Source organism: Syngnathus scovelli, unplaced genomic scaffold, assembly GCF_024217435.2.
Source record: "Syngnathus scovelli strain Florida unplaced genomic scaffold, RoL_Ssco_1.2 HiC_scaffold_23, whole genome shotgun sequence".
Classification (NCBI taxonomy): domain Eukaryota; kingdom Metazoa; phylum Chordata; class Actinopteri; order Syngnathiformes; family Syngnathidae; genus Syngnathus; species Syngnathus scovelli.
In genome coordinates, this window is record NW_026061323.1 from 643,769 (window position 1) to 667,593 (window position 23,825).

Consider the following 23,825-nt stretch of genomic DNA (forward strand, 5'->3'; position numbering starts at 1 on the left):
TATCCTTATCGTATGATTATGTTGGAATGCAACCGGTAATAAATAACCTACCTTGTCTCATCCTACACAAGGTCGTAAAACATCCCCTGATATGTTTTGACTAGAGCACAAGGGCTTCCTATTCAGTCTACTCTTACCCCCACTATTTCTCTTAATAAATATGTCCTTGCAGTTGGGAGAGCCAGACTTCATTCTGGAGCGAGTGAACTCTCCACCTGCAGGTGTCTAAAAGTACTTGCCTGTCTCCCGTGTGGTTCTTGCAAAATAAGTTGGAGTGAGCAAATCTCTAACAGAGTAGGTCACGTGACTATAATCAGGAAGTAAGCGCATGTTAGTACGGTGTTGAAAGCAAACGCTGCTTGTTCTATTCTCTCCTGCAGTTCGGCAAAACTACTACCTACATTTTGTGTTATACAAGGCACCGTTGGTATGTACCTTTGTATAAGATTCAAGATTCAAGATTCAAGAGTTTTTTAATTCACCATGTTTGAGCGTGCCAAACAAGGAATTTGACTTCGGTAAATCCCAGCCTCTGTTCAACATTTAGGTGACAACACTCAGGACATGTGAAAAATGGAAGATATTCTCAAACATGCCCTGATCTTAAACTCCCAAGAGGGCAAGGAAAAACTCAAAACTCCAGCTAGGGGAAATGAGAAACCTTGAGAAGAGACCACAGATGGGAGGGTCCCTCTTCTCGGGTGACCAGGCTGCAATGGATGCAGAGAGGACACATAGTACAAACAGTGTAGACAAAAAAGTTATTATGTATTGAAATACATCCTCTGAGTTCTGAAATTATTATTATTATTATTATAGTTTTCTGTGATGTTAGACGATCTGTTGGGAAAGCGAACGTCATGTCGGTTAACATTGAGTTTCATGACTAACGTTAGTCATTCTCCTGTCGCCCTATTGTGGCCGTAGTCAATGTGTTCATGTGTAATAAATATGTTAATAATGATTCACTAATTCATAGATTTCATATTGATTTAATTCATTTAGTTTGTATGACTGATTATACAATGTGGTTTGTATTCTCCCAGTTTCACCCATTTCCTTGTTATTAAACCTGGAGTCCCTCTCCGTGAGTAGTCACCTTATCGTGGTGGAGGGGTTTGCGTGCCCCTATGATCCTAGGAGCCATGTTGTCCGGGGCTTCATGCCCCTGGTAGTGTTACCCATGGCAAAAGTGTCCTAGGTGAGGGGCCAAACAAAGCACGGCTCACCCAAGCCCCTTATGACGAAAAAGACAAATGGACTTCGTTTTCCCTCGCCCGGACGCGGGTCACTGCCCCCCCCCTCCCCCTCTGGAGCCAGGTCTGGAGGTGGGGCTCAAAGGCGAGTGCCTGGTGGCTGGGCCTTTGCCCACGGGGCCCGGCCGGGCATAGCCCGAAAAGAAAACATGGGTTCCCCTTCCCATGGGCTCACCACCTGTAGGAGGGGCCAAAGGGTCGGGTGCAAAGTGAGCTGGGCGGCGGCCAAAGGCGGGGACCTTGGTGGTCCGATCCCCGGCTGCAGAGGCTGGCTCTTGGGACATGGAATGTCACCTCTCTGGTTGGAAAGGAGCCCGAGCTGGTGTGTGAGGCAGAAAAGTTCCGACTAGACATAGTCGGAATTGCCTTCACACATAGTTTGGGCTCTGGTACAAGCCCTCTCTTCCACTCTGGATTTGCCCACGGTGAATGGCGTCGAGCAGATGTGGGCATACTTATTGCCCCTCGGCTGGGCACCTGCACATTGGGGTTCACCCCGGTGAACGAGAGGGTAGCCTCCCTCCGCCTTCGGGTGGGGGGACGGGTCCTGACTGTTGTTTGTGTCTATGCACCAAACGGCAGCTCAGAGTACCAACCCTTCTTGGAGTCCCTGGAGGAAGTGCTGGAGAGTGCTCCTTCTGGGGACTCAATTGTTCTACTGGGTGACTTCAATGCTCATGTGGGCAATGACAGTGAGACCCGGAAGGGCGTGATTAGGTGGAACCCACCAGAGTCGTGTCGTCGGCATATTTCAGCACACGGTTGCTGCTGTAAGTTGCAGTGCAGTCATGCGTCAGCAGGGTGAAGAGCAGCGGACTGAGCACGCAGCCTTGGGGGGCCCCCATGCTCAGCGTGATGCTGGCGGAGATATTGTCGCCAACACGTACTACCTGAGGCCTCTGACAGAGGAAGTCCAGTAGCCAGTTGCAGAGGTAGGTACTGAGGCCCAGCTTGTCAAGTTTGCAGATGAGTCGCTGTGGTACAATGGTGTTGAATGCAGAACTGAAGTCCACAAACAGCAATCTCACATACGAGTCCCTTCTTCCAGGTGGGTGAGGGCTGAGTGGAGGGCAGAGCAGATGGCATCCTCAGAGGACCGTTTGACTCGGTACTCAAACTAGAAGGGGTCTATGGTGGGGGTAGAATGGATCTGATGTGCTCCATGACAAGCTGTGCAAAGTACTTCATGATGATCGGTGTCAGTGCCACGGGGCGGTAGTCATTGAAGCAGGATGGACCAGGTTTCTTCGGCACAGGTACGATGGTGGCAGCCTGAAACATGATGGGACGATTACCTGCTGCAGGGAAATGTTAAAGATGTCCGTGAAGACACCCGTCAGCTCCTCAGCGCAGTCCTTCAGCGCTCGACCTGGGATGTTGTCTGGGCCCGCCGCCTTACGGCAAGCATCGTCCTCACGCTATCGGCAGAGAGGCACAGGGGCTGCTCGTGTGGAGGGGGAAGGGTCTTCAGCGGGCAAGTGCTGTTCTGAGCGTCGAAGTGAGCAAAGAAGCGGTTCAGATCGTTGAGCAGAGGGATGTTGCCCTCACAGCTCTGCGGCACGGGCTTGTAGTCCGTGATGGTCTGAATGCCTTGCCATAGGCTCCGTGCATCCCTGCTGTCTTTGAAGTGGGTGGTAATCTTGCAAGAGAATGCCTTTTTCGCTTCCTTGATGCTCCGGGACAGGTCGCCCCTCGCTGTTCTCATGCCAGCCTCATCCTCAGCTCTGAAGGCTTTGTCCCTGGCCCTCAGCAGCCTGAGGACAGCCCCTGTCAGCCATGGCTTCCAGTTAGCCCGAGTGACGATGTATTTTGTGTGGGTCACATCATCAATGTATTTCGTGATGATTCTTTGATCCAAGATGGCGGCGCGCACGGACGCAGCGGCTTACGGCTCTCCACGCCAGTGCTCTTTTTTCCTTGCCTATATTTTTTTATTTTCACTCTTTGGCACACTCTGTACTGGGAATCCCAAGTACACTTTCCACTCGCTCACGGACATTGGACACCAAGCACGGATACCTATTTCAAGTGACTTTCACCGCAAGCACAACATCCCAGACGAGATTGCGAGACCGCCGGGGTCTCCGTGGATTGTTGTCGGGCCTGGGAGGCGACGCAGGCGAAGAAGAGAGAGGAAGCAAAAGCGAGGCCGTCGGTCTGGCCTAATGCTAAGGCTACGTAAACAACCGCACAAGCCGCCTCTCCCGAGCCTGTTCCTCTCCAACGCCAGATCCCTGCTGCATAAAATGGATGACCTGGATCTACAGCTCACGGGAAACCACTACGTCCGGGACTGTTGTGTGATTATTATAACCGAAACCTGGCTGCGCCCGGATATCCCCGATGCTAGCATGCAGCTAGCAAGCCGCTCCCTGCTACGCGCGGACAGAACATTGGACTCCGGTAAACGCAGAGGTGGGGGGCTTTGTATGTATGTGCACGAAAACTGGTGCAACAATGCGACCATCGTAGGCAGCCACTGCTGTCCGGACCTTGAGTACATGGCAGTCAGGTGCCGGCCTGTTTTCCTCCCGAGGGAGCTAGCTGTTGTTATCGTCATTGCTGTTTACATTCCACCCGACGCTGACGTAAGCACGGCACTCTCTCTCCTGCTGAGAGCTGTGAGTGAACAACAACGGGCTCACCCTGATGGCTTCCACATTGTAGCGGGGGATTTTAACAAGGCCAACTTAAAGACTGTACTGCCGAATTTCCACCAGCACGTAAAGTGTGCTTCACGGGGTGAGAACACCCTGGACCATGTCTACACCAACATCAAACATGCATACAGAGCTATCCCCCTCCCCCACCTCGGGCAATCAGACCATCTGTCCCTCCTGCTCTTCCCTGCCTACACCCCCCTCAGACGCAAACTCAGACCCACCTTAAGGACCATCACCTCCTGGCCTGAGGATGCACTCCACAAACTCAAAGACTGTTTTCAACGGACAGACTGGGACCTGTTCGACCACCAGGAGCTGGGGACACACACAGACACAGTTCTGGGCTACATCCAGTTCTGCGCCAGCAATGTGACTGTGACCAAAACCATCCGGGTCTTCCCTAACCAGAAACCCTGGATATGCAGCCAGGTCCGCTCTCTCCTCAGAGCCCGCGACACCGCCTTCAGGTCAGGAGACAGAGCTCTGTACAGCGCTGCCAGAGCTGAGCTGAGGAGAGGAGTCAAACGGGCGAAAGCGGACCACAGACAACGCATCGAGTCCCACCTGTCCAGCAACAATGGCCGCAAGGTGTGGCAGGGCATCCAGGAGATCACCAACTTCAGGGGCAGTGCCGCTCAAGTCGAAGACCAAGGCGCACAGCTGGCAGAGGAGCTAAACAGCTTCTTTGCTCGGTTTGGAACATCCCAGCAGCACTCCCCTGTCCCTGCCCTGCCCCCTCCCCCACCCAGCTCTGACATCACTCCACTCACTGTTCAGGAGCACAAGGTCAGAAAGGTGCTCCTTACAGTGAATCCCAGAAAGGCCACAGGCCCGGATGGGGTCCCCGGCAAGGTGCTGAGGGCATGCGCTGAGGAGCTCGCCCCCACCTTCACCACGATCTTCAACCGCTCCCTGGCCCTAGCAACCGTCCCGCCCTGCCTGAAAACCTCAACCATCATCCCAGTGCCGAAGAAGTCGGCCATCTCTAGCCTGAATGATTACCGACCAGTGGCCCTCACTCCGGTGATCATGAAGTGCTTTGAGAGGCTGGTTCTTCAGCACATCAAGGATTATCTTCCCCCACACCTCGACCCCCACCAGTTTGCATACCGGACCAACAGATCCACAGAAGACGCCATCGCCGTAGCCCTCCATTGTGCGGTGAACCACCTGGAGCAGCAGCAGAGCTATGTCCGGATGCTCTTTGTGGATTACAGTTCGGCATTCAACACCATCCTCCCGGACAGACTCACCACAAAGCTGGACACTCTCGGACTCCCCTCTCTCACATGTGCCTGGATTAATGACTTTCTGACCAACCGACTCCAGGCTGTGAAAGTTGGCTCCCGCCTCTCCTCCACCCGTACGCTGAGCATCGGCTCCCCACAGGGCTGTGTGTTGAGCCCCCTCCTCTTCTGCCTCTACACTCATGATTGCAGACCGGCTCACAACCACAACCGGATTGTCAAGTTCGCCGACGATACCACTGTGGTCGGTCTCATCTCCAATGGCGATGAGGTAGCCTACAGAGAGGAGGTCCTGGAGCTGGTCGACTGGTGCTCTGAGAACAATCTCGCTCTGAACACCAAGAAGACCAACGAGCTCATCATAGACTTCAGAAGACACAGCCCTGAGCCAACTCCCCTCTTCATCAACGGCGAGCAGGTGGAGAGGGTCCACAGCACCAAGTACCTGGGCGTCCACATCTCTGACCGGATCTCCTGGTCAGAGAACATCACCACCATCGTCAAGAAGGCTCAGCAGCGGTTACACTTCCTGAGCGTCCTCAGGAGGTACAACCTCAACACCGACCTGTTGCTGACCTTCTACCGATCTTCCATCGAGAGTCTACTGACCTACTGCATCGTAGTATGGTTCGGCAGCTCCACCGCCGCTGACAGGGAGAAGCTGCAGAGAGTGGTGAAGGCAGCCCAGAGGATCATCGGGCGCCCTCTCCCCTCCCTTACGGACATCTACACTACCCGCTGCCTCAGCAGGGCTAAGGCCATCTCAGCGGACAGCTCCCACCCTGGCTCCGCCCTGTTTGACCTGTTGCCCTCTGGAAGACGCTACAGGCAAATGAAGACCAGGGCAAACAGACTCAGAAACAGTTTCTTTCCCCAAGCCATAGCCGCCCTCAACTTTCAACAGGTTTTCTGATTCTGATTCTGATTTCTGATGTAAGAGGAAACAGAGTCAGTATACTCCTCTATGTCCGTCTGATTGTTGCAAGTGGCTGCCTGCTTAAACATTTCCCAGTCAGTTGTGTCAAAGCAGTCTCGAAGCGCATCAGAGGCACCCTCAGGCCACACTCTTACCCGCTTGTGAGCCGGCCTGGATGCTTTCACTCTTTGTCTGTATGCGGGCATAAGCATAACAGTGATATGGTCAGAAAGTCCAATATGGGGTTAGGGGGTGGCTTTGAAAGCCCCTTTATGTGTAGTGTAGACCAGGTCCAGGAAGCTGTCACCACATGTTGGAAAATTAGCATGCTGGTGAAGCCTTGGAAAAACAGACTTTAGGTTAGCATGATTAAAATCCCCAGCGAAGACGGTGAAACCGTCAGGGTGCGCTGTCTGTTGTTCACTGACAGCCTGGTATAACTCACTAAGAGCCGTGATCCTGTCGCTTTCAATGTTGGAAAGCGGGATGTATACCACGACTAGCAGAATCGCAGTAAATTCCCTTGGCAGGTAAAAAGGACGGCACTTAATGATCACAAACTCCGCCAGTGGCGAGCAGTGCTTTCATACAACTACAGAGTCCCGGCACCATTCGTCACGGATGTAGACACGGATTCCTCCTCCTCGCGATTCACCCCCTTCACAATGGCCCGGTCTGCCCGATAGCACATTAGCTGCTCCAGATGCACAGCAGAGTCCGGAATGTTGACACTCAAGCAAGTCTCAGTGAACATGAGCACACAGCAAATACTCACTGTCCGGTTCGTAGATCTCACCAGTCGAATGTAATCCATTTTGTTGTCCAGCGATCGAACATTTGCCAGAAGAATGGAAGACACGAGTTTGGTTGGCCGCTAGCCTGGGCCGGATGCCTCCGCGCTTGCCTCTCTTCTGCCTCCTCGCACACTGCCTCCGACGCTTTCTATCCGGGGGAGGAGTAGCAGGCGAGTCCGGCGTTGTTTCAGGCCGGAGTAGTCCGAGTTCCTTTAATGTCTTTGTTTCAAAGTTCAGAACGCTGCAAAACTCGCTTTTGCCAATGTCGAGTAGAACCTGCTCGTAGCACGACGTAGGAAGGCAAGATGAATGTTAGGGTTTTCAGGTTAGTTTGATCCTATGATTATGTTGGAATGTAGACTGTAATGATTAAATCAATCTTGTCTTGCCCTCACAATGTAATGATTAAATCAATCACGTCTGGCCCTCACAATGCAGAGTAAGATGAAGTGGTTGCTTCCTCTGCTTGATTGACCAGCTGCAGGGGAAGCAATCAAAGTTGTTCTGTTTCCCACAATAGTGTAAAACACCCCCTGCTCTGATCTTATCAGAGGCCGGGGGTTCACCAAACCTGTCCACTCCCACCCCCACTCTGTTCCTCCTAATAAATATGCCCTTGCAGGGAGGAGACTTTTAGACTTCATTCGATAATCGCTGTTCAGACAGCGACGAATGGACTCTCCACCTGCAGGTGTCTAAAAGAACTTGCTTGTCTCCTGTTTGGTTCTTGCAAAATAAGTTGGAGTGAGCAAATCTCTAACATTTTGGTGCCGAAACCCGGGACCCTCATACCCATCATCTGGCTGACGGAGGACGACGCGCTGTACACCGTCGACGGGCCAGGATCCATTAGCCGGACCTGGTAAAGAAAGACCTGGGAAGGAAATTCTTCGCTGGGCCAGCATCTTAGGTCTGCCTTCGTCTGACAGAGGTGGATTGACGGGACCCGGCAGTGCAACGAACCAGGGGACAAGTAAGTTAAAGGCTTAAAGTTGTGTTGTGTTGTTAAACGCGTAACACGTAGAGGTGCACGGGAGCCAGCTTGGGTTCAAGTCCCAGTGGAAGAAACAGGCTAAGAAAGGCAGAGCTTCTTTTTCGTTCATCGAAGAAGTGTGTAGACTCTTCTTGGTCTGTTTTTCCGAGCTGAGGGATCTGGCTTGGGTTAAAGTCCCAGTGGAAGGAACGTGCTAAGAAACACGGAGCTTCTTTTTTGTTAATCAAAGAAGGGCGTAGATTTTTCTTTGTATGTTTTTCCAAGCCAAAGAACAGCTTGGGTTCAAGTCCCAGTGGAAGAAACGGGCTAAGAAAAACAGAGCTTCTTTTTCTTAATTGAAGAAGGGCGTAGATTTTTTCTTTTGTCCGTTTTTCCAAAGCTGTTTGGGAGGGTTTTACACCCATCCCTGGATAGGCCTAAAAAAGCGCTGGAGTTAGTGTGATTGAGTGTGTGACTGGTAGGATAAATTGACAAAAAAGCAGTTCTAGCATTGATCCACAGCAATAATACAGGCTAGTAATTTGTTGAAAGGTCAATTTAAACCTGCATTGAGGATCCTCAAAGCAATAGTTAAATAAATAAATAAGTAATAATAGTAATAATAATAATAATAATATTTTTGAGACAAAGAGATTGTATAACCTAAAACTACTAGAATTAATATGGGAAATAAGAACGGTAAATCTCTTGCTCTGCTCTTCTTTAAAACGAGAAGTTCATGGCAAGTAGATTTCTTAATTGTATGCAATATATGCCGAAGTGGAAGAGAAAGTATGGAGTAGAAAGGAAGTTGAGAGTTCAAGTGGTAAAGAAATGCAACTTGCTTCTAGAAGATAAATAAATAAAATTAGAATGTGCTGTCCTCAAGTGCATGGGAGGGACCAGCTCATGATCGACCACAGGAAATGGCCAGCCTGTGACGAATCATTGGTGCTGGGAACTACCTTTTGCGTGCGAGAGCTGTGCATGTGTGTGCGTATGTTAAAATGATGAACATTGGCTAAAGTTTTAGTATAAAAAAAAAAAAAATTTGCTAGACTGTGGTCTATCCAATTTGCACCGCAGAACAGAAATGATTTTGAAAGATAAAAATGAGAGGAAAAGAGAGAAGTCTGTTTGCGAGCAGAAACTAATCCACACTAGTGCATGTTAAGTGTCGAGCCCACATGAGAAATTCGAAAAAAAAAAAAAAAAAAAAAAAAAAAAAAGACAGAACATGCTTTCAGGAATTGGAAGAAGCTAAATTGTGAATTTAAGATTTTGCAATGCTACATTTAATAGGAATAATTGATTGGTTGTGTTATAAGATTATGCAAAATTCTAATTGCAAGCTAAATCTGAGCGATTGAGTTCTTTAAATTTAAAAACAAAGAAAAATTCAGATTAATTTGCCAATTGTTTGTTTTAGTTGAGTTTTTTTTTGAATTGGTGGATTGTTCTACCAGGAAACCTGAGTTGAAAATGATATATGAATGTTGTGTGGTGAGCTTGGATGAATTGGGACCAATGTGATAGGAAGACTCCTTTTTGGAGATTGTGTGAGATACATATGATGAGCATTGATGAATGATTGCCTGAATGAAAGGTTGAATGGTTGAAGTCGTTGGCGACTACTATGGAAAATTAGTAGAGCGACTTTGATGAAAGAGTGATTTTGAGCAGGTTGAATGTTAGAAAGAAACACATAGCTTTTGGATTGATAATTAACTAGAAAAAAAATGGAGAACCAGTAACACATGTAGAAGATGTGTGAACTGAGAAATTAAGAAGCGTTTTGGAAAGAAAGTCAAACTAAATGATGATGAAATCATATGTAGTACTGCAAAACTTTACTACATATGGATTCTCTAAATCATACAATTGAGTAAAATAAAACATACGTTTTGATTTGTATTCAAATTTCTAAGATTCTTGTGATAAACAATGAGAAAACGATTGAAAAGTAACCAAAGAAACTACAACAAAGTGAAAATGTCTAATCATTTGCTAGCTGAGTCGCTCCCCATTCGGGGAGGCCATCCATTTACTTGCTAAGCTAGTTGTAAAAACAGGGGCATGATTAGAGAATGGCATCTATAAATGACCTACCCTACCAAAGAACCTATGCAAATGGGCTGCAATATTGAGCCATGGTGCGCGTCACATGGCTCAAGAGGAGGGATAGTGGGGCAGGTCAGTCAGCTTTATACAACATATGGATTTGATTCATATTCAAAATATTTTCAAAACAAAACAAACATTTTTTTTTTTGTAGAGCTTGTTTCAAAAAACAAAAAACAAAAAAAAAAAAAAAAAAAAAAAACCTCCTATTTGCCAGTTAAATGGGCACTACAATTGACTACGAGAGTTGCAAGCAACAGATGAAGAGCAGTCCTGGGCAGATTATCTAATCAGGACGCTCAAACTGAAAGATGTGTCCAATGCAAATTTACTGCCGCCTGATCTCTCCCCCTCACAGGTGGACAACCCTCAGGTCCACTGTGAGAGCTCACACACAGGAGGCGTGCTATGTGTGTTCGAAACTCCCCCCTTCCTCCACGCAAGTTCGCTTGGAGGCCAGAGCAATGAATGTCACTGAAGCGAAACACGGTGCCTATGATGAACACTTCTGGGCAAATCTCAATGTGACTGTTAAAGGACGAACAATACCACAAGTGGCCTACACAGAGAGACCAGCTGGAGTGAATTACACATGTTACATCCAAGGTAACAAGACCCACGTCTGCATTAACGACGACTGCTCTCCAGGAGGAAACTGGATGGGAGCTCTGGACATCACCGATGAGTGTCAAGATAAGAGAGCCATTTCAGGTGGTGAGGGCTCTCCAACCAACATGGCTACACCATCAAACGGAACATACTTCATACAGAATGGCTGGTGGCTTTGTGGTCACAAGGTTTATCCGATGCTGCCCGCCAACTGGACAGGAGTGTGTGCACCAGTGTGGGTGACAGACCACACCTACAGGATATGACATCATCAGCTGACAGGAGCACACAACTCTTCTGGACTCGACGCAGAGCAGTTGCAACCTTTGACCCTCATGACCCTGTCTGGGGTGCGAACGTTCCAGATGACCATAAAGTATGGTCCGTCGGAGACAAAGTTGTCCTTGCGCTCTTCCCTCAGATGTACTGTTTCTGTGTTTTTCTTTTTGTTTTTATTGATAGCATTCTGGTCGCCTGTGGCACAGGGGCCGTGTAAGAATTTTCCTGCTAATAACATCTGGCCAGCAGGTTTTTCGCTTACACAATAAGTTTGATCTGGGGTATTGAGGTAATGCCTCATCTTCACTGGAAAGTGTTGCTATCATTGTTTGTTGTTTTTATTTTTACCATTCTACTTTCTTCATTATACGTATATATGTTTTTTTCTTGCTTATCGTTGTTGTTTGGGGTGGCATAATCATATGATAAATCAGGAGGGAGATGTTAGGGTTTTCAGGTTAGTTTGATCCTATGATTATGTTGGAATGTAGACTGTAATGATTAAATCAATCTTGTCTTGCCCTCACAATGTAATGATTAAATCAATCACGTCTGGCCCTCACAATGCAGAGTAAGATGAAGTGGTTGCTTCCTCTGCTTGATTGACCAGCTGCAGGGGAAGCAATCAAAGTTGTTCTGTTTCCCACAATAGTGTAAAACACCCCCTGCTCTGATCTTATCAGAGGCCGGGGGTTCACCAAACCTGTCCACTCCCACCCCCACTCTGTTCCTCCTAATAAATATGCCCTTGCAGGGAGGAGACTTTTAGACTTCATTCGATAATCGCTGTTCAGACAGCGACGAATGGACTCTCCACCTGCAGGTGTCTAAAAGAACTTGCTTGTCTCCTGTTTGGTTCTTGCAAAATAAGTTGGAGTGAGCAAATCTCTAACAACGAACACATAAAACTGTCGGACAAACACTAACTAAACGAATAAAACACCGTTCGGGTGGGACAGAGAGAGGTAGCTGCGTGTGCACGGGTCTGTTGGGAACGTCTGGCAGAATCCCCTGTAAGGAAGAGCTTCAACTCCCACCTACGTCCCGGGGGAGGCGGGGGACATTGAGTCCGAGTGGACCATGTTCCGCGCCTCCATTGTTGAGGCGGCCGACCGGAGCTGTGGCCGTAAGGTCATTGGTGCCTGTCGTGGCGGCAATCCCCGAACCCGCTGGTGGACACCGGCGGTAAGGGATGCCGTCAGGCTGAAGAAGGAGTCCTATCGGGCCATTTTGGCCTGCGGGATTCCGGAGGCAGCCGACAGGTACCGGATGGCCAAGCGGAACGTAGCTTCGGCGGTTGCTGAGGCAAAAACCCGGGCAGGGGAGGGGTTTGGCGTGGCCTTGGAGAATGACTTCCGGACGGTTTGAGGAAATTCTGGTCCACCATCCGGCGTCTCAGGAGGGGGAAGCAGTGCAACGTCAACTAGGTTTACAGTGGGGATGGCGTGCTGCTGACCTCGACTTGGGACGTCGTGAGTCGGTGGGGAGAATACTTCGGAGACCTCCTCAATTCCACTGACACGCCTTCCATTGTGGAAGCAGGGCCTGCGGACTCCGAGGCAGACTCTCCAATCTCTGGGATCGAAGTCACTGAGGTAGTTAAAAAACTCCTCGGTGGCAAGACCCCGGGGGTGGATGAGATCCGCCCGGAGTTCTTAAGAGCTCTGGATGTTGTGGGGCTGTCATGGCTGACACGCCTCTACAACATTGCGTGGACATCGGGGGACAGTGCCTCTGGATTGGCAGACTGGGGTGTTGGTTTCCCTCTTTAAGAAGGGGGACCGGAGGGTGTGTTCCAATTACAGGGGAATCACATTCCTCAGCCTCCCTGGTAAGGTCTATTCAGGGGTGCTGGAGAGGAGGGTCCGTCGGGAGGTCGAACCTCGGATTCAGGAGGATCAGTGTGGCTTTTGTCCTGGCCGTGGAACAGTGGACCAGCTCTACACCCTCGGCAGGATCCTCGAGGGTGCATGGGAGTTCGCCCAACCAGTCCACATGTGTTTTGTGGACTTGGAGAAGGCGTTCGACCGTGTCCCTCGGGAGGTTCTGTGGAGGGTGCTTCGGGAGTATGGGGTGCCGAGCCAACAGATAAGGGCGGTTCGGTCCCTGTACCACCAATGCCAGAGTTAGGTTCGCATTTCCGGCAGTAAGTCCGATTCGTTCCCAGTGAGGGTTGGACTCCGCCAAGGCTGCCCTTTGTCACCGATTCTGTTCATAGTTTTTATGGAAAGAATTTCTAGGCGCAGCCGAGGCGTTGAGGGGGTCTCGTTTGGGGACCTCAGCATTGCGTCTCTGCTTTTTGCAGACGACGTGGTGCTGTTGGCTTCTTCAGGCCATGATCTCCAGCTCTCACTGGAGCGGTTTGCAGCCGAGTGTGAAGCGGTCGGGATGAGGTCAGCACGTCCAAATCCGAGTCCATGGTCCTCGATTGGAAAAGGGTGGAATGCCCTCTCCAGATCGGGGATGAGATCCTGCCCCAAGTGGAGGAGTTTAAGTATCTTGGGGTCTTGTTCACGAGTGAGGGGAGGATGGAGCGCGAGATCGAAGGGCGGATCGGTGCAGCGTCAGCAGTAATGCGGACCCTGTACCGGTCTGTCGTGGTAAAGAGAGAGCTGAGCCAAAATGCAAAGCTCTCAATTTACCGGTCGATTTACGCTCCTACCCTCACCTATGGTCAAAAGCTATGGGTCGTGACCGAAGGAACGAAATCTCGGATACAAGCGGCCGAAATGAGTTTTCTCCGCAGGATGTCTGTACTCTCCCTTAGAGATTGGGTGAGAAGCTCGGTCATCCGGGAGAGACTCGGAGTAGAGTCGCTACTCTCCCACTTTGGGATGAGCCAGATGAGGTGGCTTGGGCATCTCATCAGGATGCCTCCTGGACGCCTCCCTGGGGAGGTGTTCCGGGCATGTCCCGCCAGTAGGAGACCCCGGGGACGACCCAGGACGCGCTGGAGAGACTGTGTCTCTCAGCTGGCCTGGAAACGCCTTGGGATCCCCCGGGATGAGCTGGACGAAGTGGCTGGGGTGAGGGAAGTCTGGGAGTCCCTCCTAAAGCTGCATCTTATGAGCAGCTCTCGTAATGCATTAGCGGATTTAATGCTGGAGGTGCGTGCTTTTGTGGAAGAGCCCCTTATAACTCGAGGTTCAAACCCCTTCTCTTGGTGGCAAATTACAGGTGTGGTTTATCCCAGATTTTCTCATGTGATGAAAAAGAGACTGCATTATGGCTACATTTGTCCCATCTGAGAGGATATTCAGTAAGATGGGGCAGATATTATCAGAGAGACGAAATCGACTGAGCTCATCAAAAGTTATTCAACTTGTATTTTTAAATGCAAATCTCGAGTAAAAGCAAAATAAATTACAATGTATGTCCATTCATCAAGTTTTTTTTTCATGTTTACATTTTGTTTTACAATGGAGGATAAAATATTGAAAAGGCAGCAACAGCAATGTCTAAATATTCTATATTAATTTTATACTAATTTATACAAACATAGTTGCTCCATCAGAGCACAGACACGGCACACATGTTCACGTTTATTTGACTATTTTGATGTGTTTGCGCCTTTTATAACTGGATCATTTTGGTCACTTTTTTGAATTTTCTACTGTGCCCTCCCCTGCCATCATGAAAAGGGGAAAAAACAAATTCGATTGTCATATTCATCAAATTGTTTTTATTATAAACTTTATAATATTAAGTCATTTTCCTTTTAATTTCAGTAGTTTTGTATTATTTTGTACCAAAATCGCTGAATTTTTATAGTTATGCTAAAACCGAAGACGAGTCGCTCGCAGGAGGCAACTTCCTGCCTTGCCTCCTCTGAGGATTGTGTAATCACACGGCTGCCTATGCTGACAGGCTATGCAGTTAGACTGAACTGCTGTCTGTCTCTATGTCGCTGCTTAAGTGTTCAAACACTAATTATAATAATTAACTAATTTTGGTAACTCAGCTGATGTATATAATATCTAGTGTTTTTTGTCATCTGTCTGTAACGTCGTGTTTCAAGAGATCCAACGGAGGCAACGAAAAAAGTGCTCTAGCCTTATGGCAGGGATCTCCAGTTCAAATTTACAGTGAACAACTGAGGAGCAGTTGTCCATTCATTTCGTTTTACATTTGTTTTTTTTGTTTTTTTTCATTTTTACATTTTGTTTTACAATGGAGGATTAAATATTGAAAAGCGAGCAACAGCAATGTCTAAATATTCTAGATTAATTTTATATTAATTTATACAAACATAGTTGCTCCATCAGAGCGCAGACATGGCACACATAGCTTGGTAACTTTTCTATTACACATAAGGCAGAGCTCATGGACATTGGCCTGGCTCGTCAGTGGGGAATCGACTTCCTGCCTCTGAGCCCCTCCATTCCCGCACGTGCCATTGATGGCCGTCTGATTGGCGAGGTGGCTTTCGCGACGGAACCAGTTAAGTTACTGCTCTCCGGCAATCACCATGAAACCATCCAGTTTTTAATTCTTTCCCTCCCAGGACAGCAGCTCATTCTGGAGCCCCGCCCAGGTACAGTGCCGACATCTCCAATGTCCCAGCGTTGTATCACGAACTCAAGGAGGCTTTTAGTAAAGCCAGGGCCACTTCTCTTCCCCCACACCGGTCCAACAATTGCACCATCGATCTGTTGCCCGGCACCTCCCCTCCCAAGGGACGCGTCTACTCCCTGTCCGCTCCGGAGCAGGACTATGGAGGAGTACATCCGGGAGTCCCTGGCGGCCGGTATCATACGGCCATCCTCTTCGCCTACTGGAGCGGGTTTCTTCTTTGTAAAGAAGAGGGAGGGCACGCTCCGCCCGTGCGTCAACAACCGGGGAATAAACAAAATCACTATAAAGAACCGATACCCTCTGCCTCTTCTTTCTTCCGCCTTCGAGAGCCTTCAGGGTGCCACCATCTTCACAAAGCTGGATCTTCGCAATGCCTACCACCTGATCCGCATCTGGGAGGGAGACGAGTGGAAGACGGCTTTCAACACCCCGAGCGGACACTACGAGAACTTGGTAGTTCCATTTGGGCTCACCAATGCCCCAGCGGTTTTCCAGTCCTTAATAAATGACGTTTTACGAGACATGCTGGACAAATTCGTGTTCGTTTATTTGGACGACATCCTCATCTTCTCCCGCTCGCTCCCTGAGCATATCAGGCATGTTCGGGCGGTGCTGCGCCACCTCCTGGAGAATTGGTTCTACGTAAAGGCAGAGAAGTGCGAGTTCCACGCCCCCTCTGTCAAATTCCTCGGCTACGTAGTGCGTGAGGGATCCATCAAAATGGACCCCGGGAAGGTGCAAGCGGTCACGTCATGGCCTGTTCCCGAGGCACGCAAGCGGCTGCAATAGTTCTTAGGATTCGCAAACTTTTATCGCCGCTTTATCGGTGGATACAGCACGGTGGCCGCACCCCTCACCGCCCTTACCAGCCCCGCCTCCCCGTACAAATGGACGGAACGGGCAGAACAGGCATTTCGGGAGCTTAAGAGGAGTTTCACATCCGCTCCCGTCCTCCGAGTTCCCGAGCCCGACAGACAGTTTGTGGTCGAGGTGGACGCCTCGAACGTTGGTGTTGGGGCGGTGCTGTCCTAGCGTAGCCGCCAAGACGATCGTCTCCACCCGTGCGCTTTCTTTTCTCACCGCTTGTCAGCTTCAGAACGGAACTATGATATCGGAAATCGGGAGCTCCTCGCCTTCAAGTTGGCCCTGGAGGAGTGGCGGCATTGGCTGGAGGGCGCCACCACTCCGTTCATTGTCTGGACCGACCACCGCAACTTGGAGTATCTGAGATCGGCCAAGAGACTGAACACGAGACAAGCACAGTGGGCTCTGTTCTTTGACCGGTTTGAGTTTTCTCTTTCCTACAGACCAGGTTCCCGTAAGGCGAAGGCGGACACCCTGTCACGTTTGTTTCCTGGTGGGGAGGAGGGACAGGGTCCACCTCCCACTATCCTCCCGAGCTCGGTTTGGGCGGCATCTCTTTCATGGGAGATTGAGCGCCAAGTGGAAGCCGCCTGGTGCGATCAACCCAGCCCCAGCAACTGCCCGGAGGGTTGCCTGTTCGTCCCTGAAGGCCTGCGGTAGTCCGTCCTGCAATGGGTGCACGACTCACGCCTGGCCTGTCATCCCGGGGCTGCCCGCACGAGGTTATTGGTTCTTGTCACAAGCCTAGTGTGTGCTGCAATATTACCGTATTTTCCAGACTACAAGTCGCTCTGGAGTACAGGTTGCACCAGCTGTAAAAATGCATAATAAAGAAGAAGCAAAAAACATGTCGCACCGGAGTACAAGTCGCATTTTTGGGAGTACAGACATGAATAGGCAACAACAGGCTAAACAATACGCTATGCTAACGTTACATGAACACAAATGAGCTGAGAACAAGCCTGGCGTAACATATTAACAGTTATTCAAATAAGTATAAAATAAATAACACGTTTATCAAACCATTGTTGGATTTTGTCCACAATTTAGGGAGCGCGTTATCTGCGCCTCCCGGCTAAAGCCATTGCCAATCACCTGTTATCCAATTTACTCACTGCGTGCTCGTTTGATTTCTTCAGATTTAGGAAAATGCTAAGACACTGAAGCACAAATTAGACTTACACAGGTTGGTTGAGCTCAATCACAATTCTTGTTCAAAAAGCTCTGTTTTCAGGAAAGTACAATACAGCGCTGGGCCCTTAAAGAGCAGAAAGTCTCCATTCAGAAAAGGCAATGTTTAAGGTTCTTTGATCAGCTTATATTCAGTTGCACATTGTAGGCCGAGATTGATGGGTGATGAGTCTTTGGGGTGGGGCAAGTTCGCCATGGGAGTGGGTGCTGGTTATGGGCGATTCGGTGTGTGTGGGGGCTGTTGTCTTCCGTCCCGTCTTTCGGCCTTGGCGATCATCTTTGGCTGAGTCCTTGGCTGGCTCCCTCTGCTGGTTTTATCTCCACGTGACTTTCCTGTGAACATTCTTCTCCAATCTTGGACATACACTGTCGTACCTCATTCTTTCTTTGTTAGGCAAAATATTTCCCTCTGTGCAGAGCGTTCAGTAGTAATAAAAACCTGCCGTCTAGCATTAGTCAAAACATAAGATACAATCAAGTACTGAACGGTCAAGACGACTCTGGCAATGTCCATGATTTAGAGTAAAACATCAGGCATGCATTACACACTTCCTTAAGGGTCATTAAGCTATTTAGGCAATATATCAAAAGACATTTGTTATTTCAAAGTGCTCAGAAATATATATCAGATCATAAAGTTTATAAAAACCTTTCTCATTACCACTTATTAAAAATGTCTAGTTATGTCTTTATTGATTTGGTGTGTAGGTATAATTATATGCTTAAAATGTTTCTTTTATTGATTTAATATGTGAATATACTTGTCTGCTTATGTACTTTATTCAATGATGTTTGAGCACATCTGTTTTTGTAGCTAGGCAGGACTTTTTGCATTTTGACCCTATTCCTTCACCATCCGTGTCACTCCAAATCATTAAATCCATCGAAATCTTCGTCCTTTGTGTTCACTTCTAAACAACGCAGCTGCTGACTCCGGAAGTACATGCAGCGCTGGCGTCAGACTTGTCAGTTGCGGTTCCAGTTATTCCACAGGCCTATATAACTATATATAAACTATATATCAAATAACTAACATAAATAAAAATTGTATCAAACCATCCGTGTCACTCCAAATCATTAAATCCATTGAATTCTTCGTCCTCCGTATCACTTATAAACAACGTTGCTGCTGACTCTGGAAGTACATGTGGCGCTGACGTAAGACTCATTGTCAGTTGCGGCTCCAATTATTCCACAGGCCGAGTGTGCCCTCATGCGGTTAAAAGTGAAAATAACGTGATCAACTATACTATAGTCAGTAAGTAATGTGTTAATGACCAAGTAATAGTGTGTTAATAATTTCGCATATTATTTGCTCCTGATTATAAGTCGCACACCCGGCCAAACTATGAAAAAAAACTACAATTCATAGTCCGGAAAATACGGTACTCAGAATACTGTGTTTAGACTAGTGTGGCCACATAGAACATATTGATTTAGAAAATTTCCTAGTAGACTGTCCTTTTAGGTTGAGGTTCTGGGGTGGTTATGCTTGGTGGAAGTCTTACGTAAAAAAAAAAAACAAAACATCACTTCTGAACCCTCCAACCCCCAAAAAGGCATGTTTGTTGAGCCATTAAAATGTAATTGTCCATGAAAGCATGACATTTTCAACACTTTTAGTGGGTCAATTTGTAAAAATTCGGAGGCCGAACCTCGCAAGATGAGCCAAAAGAACCCGAGAAAACCCGACCGCGCGACCCCGATGCCGACTGACTCCGATCGCTATTGTATTTTCGTTACTTTGAAGATTGTATTAAGCCCTAATCATGCCTCCAAAGAAAGCAAGTGGGAGCAGTAAAGCCATCCTAAAACACAGACGCTCTTAAAGCAATGCGACAGTGAGCGCCCGGCGCGCTGAGGTTGCGCGATCGGACCAAATTAAGCTCCCTGCGCACTGAGGTCAACTTAAATTTTGGAAAGTACATCAGGACAGTATAAATATTTTCTAAATTTCAGCAACGGCTCTGTCACAATAATGCGACCAGCGCGGTGCAGTTGCGCGGTGCAGTTGCGTGGTGCAGTTGCGCGGTTGGCGGCGCGCTACGGTTGCGCGTTCGGCAGTGCGCTGCAGTTGCGTGTTCGGACAAAAATGCGCAAATGAAAAAATGCTTAGAAAAGACGGGGTTTTTTTTAGTCTTGGAACGGATACATTTTTTTCCCATTATTTGTAAAGGGAAAAATAGATTCGGAATTCGACCGATTAACTTCTCGAACCACCTTCTGAAACGGATTGTGGTTGAAAACCGAGGTTTGACTGTATTTTTATTAATCAATGGAAACACTGTTTTTTAAATTATTATTTTTATTTTCTTTTTAAAGCTCTGCGAGCAACCGGATCATCGGAGCCAAGGACCACGCTTCCGTACAGATCAACATAGCAGAGGTAATCTTTTTCCAACTTACCGTATTTTTGGCACAATAAGGCACTTGGGGTTAAAAGGCACAATTGCAGGGTCTGTTTTGTATTTAATCCACACATAGAGCGCATTATCGGGCCTATTTATGGCATGACTTATGATAAACAAAAAGTTAGGGTTAGGGTTAGGGTTAGGGGTTTAACCATGTACTCTATGTACTCACATTATTGTTAATAGATATTTATATGCAAATCCATCCAAGTCCATGACTTCTGTATCCAAATTAAACAATTGGGCAAGTTTGCCATGAAACATGCCAAGTTCCATATTGTCTTGTCGTCACGTTGCTCTTCTGCAATGATCCTGGCTTTCCAGAAAGCTCTAATTGTGCCTTGTAAGCAGTGTTCTCTCTAATTTTTCAAGTGACTGTGCAAACACACAAGCTCCCTGTGCACACTGTGGACCACTGTGTGCAACACCAGAATGAATGAATGAATGAACAAATAAATAAATAAATAAATAAATAAATATTGTCAATGAGAACTTTAACTTGCTCGGGGTCGGATTTTGTTTTGTGTGACAGCTCGTTCCTTTTCTGTCGATCTTTTGCGTTCTTTGCAATAACGTACCGATCCGCTCTCCCATCTTGAGTCTTTGTACAATTCCAACAGCTTTCAAATGACATTTCTCCTGAATGTGACGCGCGAGGTAGTCCAACTTCCATTTCTTCCGTATTTTTACCTCCGTAAACTCGCCCGCCACTTTGGCTTCACTGCATGTTTTGCAGAGGAGACCTTTCTCATTCAAAAAGTTTCACTGTTTCCTCTTGTAGTTGCACACACTCCGACAGCCATCCAAACTTAAAAGAAGCATCTCTTATTTATTTTGGCTTGGCGAGTGGATGTGTCGCTGCTCATTCGTTTCGCCATGATTAGCTAATTTAGCATTTGCATCGCTTGACTCTGCCGCGCTGCATGGATAGGCAGGACACATATGTGTCATACATATACTATGTAGCCTAAGTGAAACATATCATTGGCTGGACAACTGTCAATTACTGATTTACACTACAAAAAGGCACAGAAAGAAAATCATTCATCCACTTAATTAGATTAGAGTACGTCTAACAGTAGATCTTAATCAATCAGTTTATGCTGAATTGTATTTTGTGCGCAGCATGTAATTTCATGTGCGCCAAGACTGCACGACCAGTCCGCAATTGCGCAGCTTAGAGGGAACACTGCTCGTAAGGACGTCTCTTTGTCTATGCCAGGGTTCGGCAACCCAAAATGTTCAAAGGGCCATATTGGCCCAAAAAAAACAAAAAACATACCTGTCTGGAGCCTTAAAAATCTAAAAGCCTTTTATAATGCAACATAGTGTCAATACATAAGTTGTATGCCTACTATTAAAATAATCTAAAGAAAAATAGTGGTGTCAATTTGGTCGCTTCTTCTTGCGGCCCATTAGAGTTCACGTACTTGCATAGCAGCGGTGTCTGTTCGATATCGGTCACGTCACTCGACTCACCCATCACAGGCAATTGAAAAAGCTGTAGCTGAATTGATGTCCTTGAGCTTGAAAGACTGCATCCATGCGGTTCGACAATGATTCATATTGATGAAATCATCAGGAAAGAATGCAGTCTTGCGTGCCTCTCAAGAGTTCAAGATTTTTTGGTTTTGTCTTCCAAGCGTCCGCCATCATTCTACCCCAAACATGCTCAATGATGTTCGTGTCTGGTGACTGGGCTGGCCAGTACTGGAGCACCTTGATCTAGAACAAGGGCGTTCTATTCAGCCTACTCATACCCCCACTGTTTCTCTTAATAAATATGCCCTTGCAGGAAGGAGGGTTCAGACTTCATTCCTTCAACGGGTGAAATCTCCACCTGCAGGTGTCTAAAAGGACTTGCTTGTCTCCCGTGTGGTTCTTGCAAAATAAGTTAGAGTGAGCACAACTCTAACACCTTTTATGATTGGTGTTAGAGATTTGCTAACTCACACTTATTTTGCAAGAACCACACGGGAGACAAGCAAGTTCTTTTAGACACCTGCAGGTGGAGAGTTCACTCCCTCAGGAATGAAGTCTGAAAACCCTCCCAACTGCAAGGACATATTTATTAAGCGAAAGAGTGGGGGCTGGTGTAGACTGAATAGGAAGCCCAAAACATATCAGGGGGAACTTTTACGACCTTGTGTAGGATGAGACAAGGTAGGTTATTTATTACCGGTTGCATTCCAACATAATCATACGATAAGGATAATCTGAAAAACCCTAACAATTGAGAAGAGGTAGCTAATATTTCTTGACATTTTAGTATGTTGATATTGCCTTCTAACTTGCAAAGGTTTTGCTAGGATTGGGTGTATTGTATGACAAGGCGACAAAACTTGTTTTGCCAAACTCTGACCTTTCTGTGTTCATTAAAAGATCAATATTTCTGCAGTGAAGCAAATTTATTTTCATACATTACACCTCATTTGGGTGAGTCAAAGTCAGGTTATAAGCCATTGTTTCTACAACATGGACAAGCGACAGAACTTCTGTCAGACACTGTATATAGTTTGTCCTTTTTCAAGCTCTATGTACGTTCTGTATTATATGTAATGTGGACGTATTTCTATGTATGAAATAAAGTCATTCATTCAACTATGTCTGCTACAGGTGGACAAGGTCACGGGTCGTTTCAACGGTCAGTTCAAGACCTATGCCATCTGTGGCGCCATCCGCAGAATGGTGAGTCATCCTGGATTGTGTTCAATGGTTCAAATGCTTGTGGTTTTTTACATGTGCGTGTTCTCTCCTAAATGCAAAACAGGGGGAGTCTGATGATTCCATCCTCAGGCTGGCAAAGAATGATGGTGTTGTTGCCAAGTAAGATGACATTTTTGTCATCAGCACGTATCTTGTGTTATAATGTGCATTTTTCTCTCCATAGGAACATCTGAGTGATATCTTTAAAATAAAATGTAACAAAATCCAAATGCTTTATTGGTCCTGGTTTTTATTTTATTTTATTTGTTTTTAGCGCATAGAGCACATTTGTTTTGTTTGTTTTTTAAAGTCCATTAGATTACAATTACAAAGTGAATAATTATCCCAGTAAAAATACTGAATGTTTGTCCTGTCATCCGTACATACATCATCTACCGATTATCTGGAGGTTGGGCCGTAGAGGCAGCATTTTCAGCAAGAAAGCCCAGACTTCCTTATCTCCAGCCACTTCTTCTAGCTCTTCCCGATGTATCCCAAGGAGTTCCCAGGCCAGCTGGGAGTCGGGAGCTGTGTCCAAATTCACAGGGTGCGTTCTCCGAAGGCCGTGTTTTAGGATGCATGACGTAACTTTCGGCGTGACTCAGCTGCCCAAGTAGTTGAAACGCAGGGATGTTTTTTCACTTGTTGAATATGAACGTAACAGTTAAAATGCACCTGTTTTCACCATCTGAACGAGTGGCTATTTTGCTCACCAGTTTTCTAAAGCTGAACTGCGATTGTTTTTGACTTGAGACCTGGCAACAGCGATGTCATTTTTAGTCGGCAGCGAGTGGCAATATGGTTGCCCCCCTGTGATGGATAAGAACGAGTGAATTTTGTTACTTATCTCATTCCAAGGACGCAATATTAATAAGAATGATGTATTTCGGCTCCTGTGGGCATATATAACATATTTTAAAGAAAATGTTGGGTTGAGTTACCCTTTAATAGGAGTGGAGCGCACTCTTGCTCTCTGAACATGCCTACTCACAGAGTAGTGCTACTTTGCTGGAGCACATCCTCGCACTCTGGGCAGTAGTCATGGACACCCTGAACTGGTTGTCACCAAATCGCGGGACACACATAGACAAATAACCATTAACACTCAAACCTACAGACAATTTATAGTCGTCAGTCGGCCTACCATGCACGTCTATTCAACATTGGAGAACATTGGAATACCAGGAGGAAACCCAGGCAGGCATGGGGAGAACATGCGA

General features: G+C 47.2%; 2 long non-coding RNA genes across 2 annotated transcripts in view; both read left to right on the forward strand.

The window, feature by feature from the left end:
* The window catches only part of LOC137839857 (uncharacterized), a 31,705-nt gene extending 8,972 nt beyond the window's left edge, over positions 1-22,733 (forward strand). Inside the window, exons 2-4 of the long non-coding RNA XR_011086251.1 lie at positions 19,811-19,874; positions 22,516-22,587; positions 22,670-22,733. This is a non-coding gene — a long non-coding RNA (uncharacterized lncRNA). The remainder of the gene's footprint in view (positions 1-19,810; positions 19,875-22,515; positions 22,588-22,669) is intronic.
* LOC125992663 (uncharacterized) lies at positions 7,192-11,694 on the forward strand. Its single transcript, XR_007489724.2, has 2 exons — positions 7,192-10,684; positions 10,768-11,694. It is a non-coding gene; the product is annotated as an uncharacterized lncRNA (long non-coding RNA).
* Positions 22,734-23,825: the final 1,092 nt, after the last annotated feature.